Source organism: Babylonia areolata, chromosome 26, assembly GCF_041734735.1.
Source record: "Babylonia areolata isolate BAREFJ2019XMU chromosome 26, ASM4173473v1, whole genome shotgun sequence".
NCBI lineage: Eukaryota > Metazoa > Mollusca > Gastropoda > Neogastropoda > Buccinidae > Babylonia > Babylonia areolata.
Window position 1 is genome coordinate 11,399,905 of NC_134901.1, and position 9,912 is coordinate 11,409,816.

A 9,912-nucleotide genomic window follows, 5' to 3' on the forward strand; every position below is an offset into this window, starting at 1 on the left:
AGACGACACACTTCAGCAGCAGTAAACGGATTAAGGTCAAGTCCAAGACAAGCTCATACGTTTGTTGTTATTGTTGCTGCTGCTGTTGTTGTTCAGTGTTGTTGTTGTTGTTGTTGTTGAAATGAACATTTCTTTCCAGAAGAGAAAGCGAATTCGTGATCAATGGGAATTAACTCTTCAAACTGCGACAGCTTATCTATAATGTTTGGATTATGACCCTTGCCATCAAGTAAGTGATTTCTTCTTCTTCCTCTTCTTATTATACAGTGATGATGATGATGATGATGATAATAATAACAATAATAATAATAATAATAATAATAATAATAATTATTATTATTATTATTTTTTTTTTTCTTTTTTTTTTACAGACCTGAGTACACAGGCATTATGTACACATGTGTGATTGAATCCAGCCAGCACAACCAACGACCAAAAAACCTGAAATAACCAAAACAAAAAAGAAACAAACAAATCACACAAACAAACATTTGAAAGTAGTTAGGTTGATTGTAACATAATAGATGTCACACATCTCTCTTTGTCTGTCTGCATCTCTCTGTCCGTCACGCACACACGCCGTGTTAAAAAACAATCTATAGTTAATATCGGGTGTCTCCCCAAAAATGAATCGCTTTTTGACAAGTATTTTCTCGGTGATAGAGAAACCGAATTCATTGAAAATGTTCACACAGTAACTTTAGGGTATCATCAACAAGTCTGCAAAATATCTAAAAGTTCGGATGCAAATTATGCGAGTATTGTCAAATTCAAAACAACATGTCAAAACATCCAATATAAGAGGAAAACTCACTTATTTCAGTTTATGCTCAATGTGGCCTTCATCTTCCTCCACGTCTAAATGAAGCCGTTTCTTCCACTGAAGCAGAAATGCTTTTACGTATACATAGTTTGGTAGTGTTCTCAGTCATGGAGGGGAAAGTTACAATCCAAGTTATATATTAGATAGCGTGATTAAAACAAACAAACTAAAAAAACAAAACAAAACAAAAAACAAAAAAACAACAAAAAAACAACAACTAACAAACAAACAAACAAACAAACCCCCCACCCCTCCCCACCCACCCCAAAAAAGGAAGAAAAAAAAATGTTGTGACTGATTTAACTTATCATCTTAAATTTTGTTGTTGTTGGTGTCGTCGTTGTTGTTGATGGTGTTTATTTTTGTTTTGTTTTTTTCACTTTGACACGTATAAGAAGACCTCCATCCCCCGCCCCCACGCCCCCCCCACACACACCCCCACCCCCCCCCCCCAACCCCACTTCCCACCGACCCCCCCCCCACACACACAGGTGAAACACCTCAAGGACTTTTTTTTAAGTGCAAGAGTTGCGTCTCTTCCTTTAAGGCTGTAGTCCACACAGCCTCCAGCTGTCCCTTCAGGCTGCAGTCCACACAGCCTCCAGCTGTCCCTTCAGGCTGTAGTCCACACAGCCTCCAGCTGTCCCTTCCCTTCAGGCTGCAGTCCACACAGCCTCCAGCTGTCCCTTCCTTTAAGGCTGCAGCCCACACAGCCTCCAGCTGTCCACGAGTTTATTCCTCATCGCCTCCCCTTCCGGCCACATCTGTGGAGCACGTGCCGCTCCGGCGTGAAGACGTCTGTCCTGGGGCTGTCAGTGACGCCACCTGGGGTGTCTTGGGGCGGGGTGGTGGTGGGGGTGTGGGTAGGGGTGGGCTGGTACTGTAATTATCAGCCGCGGTCATTAATTAGCGGGTAATCGATTTTCGCGGCCCTTTGATGTGAGCCGCTGTCGACTGACTGACTGATTGAGCAAGCTGGGATGGAGTGCAGTCAGCGGGGGCTTGATGAATGGAAGGAAAGGGGCAGTAAGTGAGACCGGAGAGTTCCGTCCCTTTGGGAAATCGTTGAGAAGAAAGGTGGGATAGTACAGTGAGGGGAAGGAGTGGGAAGGGGCAGGGGGTGCGGGGGGGAGGGGGGATGCTGATTAGGGGGAAGGGGGGGGTGAAAGAGGAGGGTGTTGTTGGGTCGGACGTGCAGTACAGGTTGTGTGAGAGACAGGGAAAGAGGAGGGGGGTTGGGTGGTGGAGGTGGGGGTGGGGGTGGGGTGGTGATGAAGGAAGGGATTGGAAGAATGTGTGTCGTGATTACTATGATGTGTGTGTGTGTGTGTGTGTGTGTGTGAAACAGAAAATAGAAAGCATAAAGTTAATAGGTTAAAACAAAACAAAACAAACAAACAAACAAAAAACAAGTGTGATAATGTGAGTGTCTCTCAGTGTGTGTGTGTGTGTGTGTGTGTGTGTGTGTGTGTGTGTGTGTGTGTGTGAACAAGCAAGCGCGTGCGTGCGTGCGTGCGTGAGTGAGTGAGTGAGTGAGTGAGTGTGTGTGTGTGTGTGTGTGTGTGTGTGTGTGTGTGGGTGCGTGACCCAGATTCAAACACTGTACTGTCGTCCGCCACAAATGAGTCAGTGAATTAACAGGCACACGAGCGCTTCTTAAACCGTAACAAAAACTACAAAAATAAAACAAACCGCACTGAGATATCCACTGAAAAGCACTTTATTTGACAGTCTGTTTCGGACACCAGCAGGTAACTGCAGCCATGCACATCAAGGAAGTACACAACAATTCACAATACCATACATCATAGACGATCACTAACAACTACTGTTATTGATAGAAGTGGCAGCAGCAGCAGCAGGTAGTAGTATTTGTAGTAGTAGTAGTAGTAGTAGTGGTATCAGCAACAGTAGTAATAATAATAAATAACATCGCTTCAGCGCAAAAACAGCAGCAGCAGTAGCAGTAGTATTTGTAGTAGTGGCAGTGGAAAAAAACTGAAGAAAAAAAAAACACCCATAGGGGGATGGCAGTCTATCCTTATTCGCACACACACACACACACACACACACACACACACACACACACACACACACACACACACACACACTACACACACACACACACACACACACACACACACACACACCGATGTTTATCAGCAATGGAGTGGTGACCTAGTGGTAAAGCGCCAGACTTGACCTTGACAAGGCCTTGGGTGTGGGGTCTGGATGCTAGTCTTTCGGATGAGACAATAAATAGAAGTCCCGTGACAGTGCACCATGGCTTAGCCCATGTAGGGCGCTGCACTGTGGCAACGCCAGCACTTTTCCCGCGGAGGGAGCAGCCCCAGAATTTCACACAGAGAAATCTGAAATAAAAAGTGACAAAAGACAGCACAGCACAGCACAGCACAACACAGCACAGCACAGCACAGCACAACACAGCACAGCACAGCACAACACAGCACAGCACAACACAACACAGCACAGCACAGCACAGCACAACACAACACAGCACAGCACAGCACAGCACAACACAGCACAGCACAGCACAGCACAACACAGCACAGCACAGCACAACACAGCACAACACAACACAACACAGCACAGCACAGCACAGCACAGCACAGCACAGCACAGCACAATACAGCAGCACAGTACAGCACAGCACAGCAAAGCACAGCACAGCACAGCACAACACAACACAGCACAACACAACACAACACAACACAGCACAGCACAGCACAGCACAACACAGCACAATACAGCAGCACAGCATAGCACAGCACAGCACAGCACAGCACAACACAGCACAATACAGCAGCACAGCACAGCACAACACAACACAACACAGCACAGCACAGCACAGCACAGCACAACACAGCACAGCACAGCACAGCACAGCACAGCACAACACAGCACAATACAGCAGCACAGCACAGCACAACACAACACAACACAGCACAGCACAGCACAGCACAGCACAGCACAACACAGCACAGCACAGCACAGCACAGCACAGCACAACACAACACAACACAACACAGCACAGCACAGCACAGCACAGCACAACACAACACAACACAGCACAACACAACAAGGCACAACACAACACAGCACAGCACAGCACAGCACAGCACAACACAACACAACACAACACAGCACAACACAGCACAGCACAGCACAGCACAGCACAGCACAACACAACACAACACAACACAGCACAACACAGCACAGCACAGCACAACACAGCACAACACAACACAGCACAGCACAGCACAGCACAGCACAGCAAAGCACAGCACAATACAGCACAGCACAGCACAGCACAGCACAGCACAACACAACACAACACAACACAGCACAACACAGCACAGCACAGCACAACACAGCACAACACAACACAGCACAGCACAGCACAGCACAGCACAGCACAGCACAATACAGCAGCATAGCACAACACAACACAACACAGCACAGCACAGCACAGCACAGCACAGCACAGCACAACACAACACAACACAGCACAGCAAAGCACAATACAGCACAACACAACACAGCACAGCAAAGCACAGCACAGCACAGCACAACACAGCCCAGCACAACACAACACAGCACAGCACAGCACAGCACAACACAACACAGCACAGCACAGCACAACACAGCACAGCACAGCACAATACAGCAGCACAGCACAGCACAGCACAACACAACACAACACAGCACAGCAAAGCACAGCACAGCACAGCACAGCACAACACAACACAGCACAGCACAGCACAATACAGCAGCACAGCACAACACAACACAGCACAGCACAGCACAGCACAGCACAACACAGCACAGCACAGCACAGCACAGCACAGCACAACACAACACAACACAGCACAGCACAGCACAGCACAACACAACACAGCACAGCACAGCACAACACAACACAACACAACACAGCACAGCAAAGCACAGCACAGCACAGCACAACAATTAAAAACGAGTGGACACATGGCCAAGACACTCCATTCCCATCAATCTCTAGGGAAAAAAAAAAGAAAAAAAAAAAAAAGAAGACAAATAAATAAATTAGTTGAAAAAACAAAAAAAACCCAAAAAACAAGGAAGAAAGGAAATCTAATTTGACCTCTTTTGTTTTCGTTCGTTTTGTTTTCGTTCGTTTTTTCATTCTTTTTTTTTTCCCCCCTTTTTGTGTGTGTGTGTGTGTATTGTGCTGTATTGCGTTGCATTGCATTATATTGCGTTGTATTGCCCTGTATTGTATTATACTGTATTGTACTGTATTGCATTGCATTGTATTGTAACAATTCAGACTGCTCTCGAGGAGAGCGTATCGCCACTGTGCAGCGCCACCCCCTTTTTTTTTCTCTCAATTCTTTTTTTCTGTCTGCAAGTGTATCCATTTTACTATCAACGTGAATTTTCCTACACTGTTTTGACAGCGACAACTCTCTTGTTACCGTGGGTTCTTTTACATGCGCTGAGTGAATGCTGGGTAATGTACAAGCGTCTTCTTCTTCTTCTGCGTTCACTCATATGCACACGAGTGGGCTTTTACGTGTATGACCGTTTTTACCCCGCCATGTAGGCAGCCATACTCCGTTTTCGGGGGTGTGCATGCTGGGTATGTTCTTGTTTCCATAACCCACCGAACGCTGACATGGATTACAGGATCTTTAACGTGCGTATTTGATCTTCTGCTTGCATATACACTTGAAGGAGGTTCAGGTACTAGCAGATCTGCACATATGTTGACCTGGGAGATCGGAAAAATCTCCACCCTTTACCCACCAGGCGCCGTCACCATGATTCGAACCCGGGACCCTCAGATTGACAGTCTAACGCTTTAACCACTCGGCTATTGCGCCCGTCGAAACCTCGGTTAATCCTCTTATCCGAATGACTAGCGTCAAGACCACCAGTCCAGGTCTACCAGTGGAGGGAGAGAAAATTATAAGGAGTGTGGGGTTCGATCCCCGATCGCTCAGGTTCTCCTGATTCCACAGACACGTTACCACGAGGCCACCAATCCACATGTGTGTGTGTGTGTGTGTGTGTGTGTGTGTGTGATTGTGTATGTGTGTGTGAGAGTGTGTGTGTGATTGTGTGTGTGTGCGTGTGTGATTGTGTGTGTGTGTGTGATTGTGTGTGTGTGTGTGTGTGTGTGTGTGTGTGTGTGTGTGTGAGAGTCCCACTTCCCCACCTCTATTCCCCCCTCCTGGACTCAATGCCCTCTCTTTCCCTGATGACCAGTTTGTGTCCTCCGTCGTTTGAAACCCTTGAAATCCGCCCTGTATGCCAAACTTGATGGAAGGCAGACATCGCTAAAATGACAGACTAGCAGACAGTGAGACAAGACAAACAGACAGATACACAGACCCCTCTGATTTCAACAACAACAACAACAACAACGGCAATGACAACAACAAAAATACGATATGAAACAATACATCTAAAACAGAACCCTGAAGCTTGCAGTGTCTGGCTGTCAGAGGAAAATAATAATGATTTTCTCGTCATCTCTGATTTGTTTTCTCGGAAGGAATTCGGTCGTGGTGCTTCCGTAACTGAAACTTCGAAACATGATGGGGAGGTAACTTTGAGAACACAGAACAATTTGGCTGGACTGTTTGATAAAACTCTTTGTATGTGTTTGTGAACGGATGGAAAACAATTTGAAACACACACACACACACACACACACACACACACACACACACACACACACACACACACACAAACACGCGCGCGCGTACACACAGACACAATCCAAAACACCACAAACAAACTGAATCTGAGCGTTTTAAAAATTCTGTCTCTCAGCAAAGGATATAACTTTATTTCAAAACACGCTCCTCCGATTCAACTTTTTTTTTCTTTTTGACTCACTAGTGTAAACAAAGTGAGTCTATGTTTTAACCCGGTGTTCGGATCTCTCTCTCTCTCTCTCTCTCTCTCTCTCTGTGCCTGCGTGTGTGTGTGTTTGTGTGTCTGTGTGTCCGTGGTAAACTTTAACATTGACATTTTCTCTGCAAATACTTTGTCAGTTGACACCAAATTTGGCATAAAGATAGGAAAAATTCAGTTCGTTCCAGTCATCTTGTTTAAAACAAGATTGCACCTCTGGGATGGGCACAAAAAATAATAAAAGAAGCCAAATTATAAGCAAACTGCATTTACTGTTTTATTTATATTTTTTGTATTCTCTAAACTTGGCACTTTGATATGATATTCTGACACAACAACAAGAGCAGCCATTATTATCATTTATTGTCTTTTATTTTTTTGTTCAAACAGGAGCTTCTTTTCCTAAGCATGAGAGTTTTTTTTATTTTGCAAACGTTTTGGTGCAGATAGTAAAACAAGGGAAATTAATCTGTAATTAATGCTAGGGGACTTAAGTTGCTTTAAACTGATCTTTCTCATCTTAAACATTACATTTTGAAATTATACTCAATACATAAAAAGCTTGCGTGTTTTACTCTCAGGGCTTTCACCATGTTCATTCGCCTAAGTGGTCTTTTTCGGAAAATACTAAATTCAATACGACGAGCGGACTTTATAGATCTACTGGCTCAGCCCCGGAATTTTTCTGTTATTTTTGTTAAGATGAAAATGACACAATTCTAAAAGTAAACCAAAAAAAATCATGAAAATCAAATTATTATCATCATGATCATGATCATAATTATCATGATCATCATCATGATGATAGTTATAACGATAATAATGTGTGCAGTGAACTGCATTTTACGCTGCAATAGATTAGTCTGAGCAAAAGGAGGTTCCCAAAGTCAAATGCACTGAACCCCAGAAATGCACATCATCACAGCCACCATTATCACCATTGTGTGGAGATGATCTTTGGTCCCGTAACAGAGGATGAAATGTCAGCCAACAGGTCGTTAAAACTCCACCAGCATGGAGAGGACAAATGAACTGTATATGAAGTTTACCATGAAGACAGGTTTGTGTGAGAGGACTGCTAGAAAGATTTGTGACAGGACTGCTGACAGGTCTGATGAAGGCAAGGCAAAATGCTTACTCCTTGTGCTTCCTACGGGCATTAACTCACTCAGTACGGCCAGTCCTCTCTTCTCTACACAGACCCCTCGGATGTCCAGTGGGTGTCTGAATGGCCCAACCTTCAGCTTCCGTCGTCAGAATTGTGGTATTCTTTGCCAACATTCACCTCTTCAGTGTAAGAGCCTTCCGCTTGCAATATTTTGATGATGGTAATTGGGGTGAAACGCTGTTAACGTCGTCTCTTTCGCCGTTCGTATGGAGAGAGTTAAAACAGACATACTTCTTTGACACATACCATTCAAACAAAAAGAGTGATGTCAAAAGAACAATCGGAAAAAAAGAAGAAAAAAATTCCTTACCCATTAACAGCATTCTTGTCTATATCAACAGACATTAGACATATAACTTTATTGAAAAGACCTACAAATACAAAAAAACAGATTATTTAAGCTTTAACAATAATCTTTTGGTGTGTTTTTTTTCCCTTCGGAAAACAATAAGTGGAATTTAATGGAGCTTGATCAGGTATTATATCACCTAGATTTACATTTCTGTCTGACAATAGGACTGGTGACTGAACTGGCAGGAGGCCTAGTGAGAGGAGTGGTGACCACAAGACAGGACGGGTGACCCAGCTGGTGAGAAGAGGTGACCAGATTGGTGAAAGAACTGCTGAGAAGATCGGGTGAATGCATTTTAGGACTGGTGACAGGACAGGTGGGTGAGGGCATTGCATTATGGTGATGATCGGTGGCAAGTACTGCTGCTGGATGGGTGTTATTCAAAGGGCAATTCTGTCACTGTAAAACAGTCTTGAGCTGTGGGATGTTCTTCTTCTTCTTCTTCTTCTGCGTTCACTCGTATGCACACGAGTGGGCTTTTACGTGTATGACCGTTTTTACCCCGCCATGTAGGCAGCCATACTCCGTTTTCGGGGGTGTGCATGCTGGGTATGTTCTTGTTTCCATAACCCACCGAACGCTGACATGGATTACAAGATCTTTAACGTGCGTATTTGATCTTCTGCTTGCATATACACACGAAGGGGGTTCAGGCACTAGCAGGTCTGCGCATATGTTGACCTGGGAGATCGTAAAAATCTCCACCCTTTACCCACCAGGCGCAGTCACCATGATTCGAACCCGGGACCCTCAGATTGACTGTCCAACGCTTTAACCACTCGGCTATTGCGCCCGTCTGTGAGATGTTCAAAACTCAGTGAGGATGTCTGATAAAATTACAAGAGCATGGTAGGCCAGCTCAGCTTGAAGTCAGTTCAGTATGTTCATATATTATGTTCTGATGGTCATAGTCTAACATGACTGACTGTCAATTATTTATTTATTTTTATCTATTTATTTATTTATTTTATTTTCATTATTATTATTTATTTATTTGTTTATTTATTTATTTTAAAAAAATTATTCATTTATTTATTTATTTTATTTTATTTTATTTTATTTTATTTTATTTTATTTATTTTTTCTCAAGGCCTGACTAAGCGCGTTGGGTTACGCTGCTGGTCAGGCATCTGCTTGGCAGATGTGGTGTAGCGTATATGGATTTGTCCGAACGCAGTGACGCCTCCTTGAGCTACTGAAACTGAAACTGAAACTAACTGTTATACATACATATTTATACATGTGTAACCTGAAGTTTGGAAATGGACTATCCCCTGAATGAACACATAAGAAAGAGAGTGTGATTGTGGAATGCAGTTGTCTCCTGATAAATCAAACTTCTAGAGACATACAAAAATGTCAACTTCTCCAAGATTCTACTCATCCAAGGTATGGATTTCAACCTTTCTGTTTAGACTTAATTGCGGTGTAGATAAAACCTTATCTGGTATGAAGTTGATTTATGCAAGGGATGGAAAGTCTTTCTTTTTTTTCTTTTTTTTTTTTAGCATTAATACTACTGATTAATTACTTTTCTTTTCTTTTTTTTTCTTGAATAATGATGTGATAGATTTCTATTTCTGCCTCTGTGGTGTATAGGTTCAATATGGCCTAGTGGAGTGATAGCCTAGAGGTAACGCGTCCGCC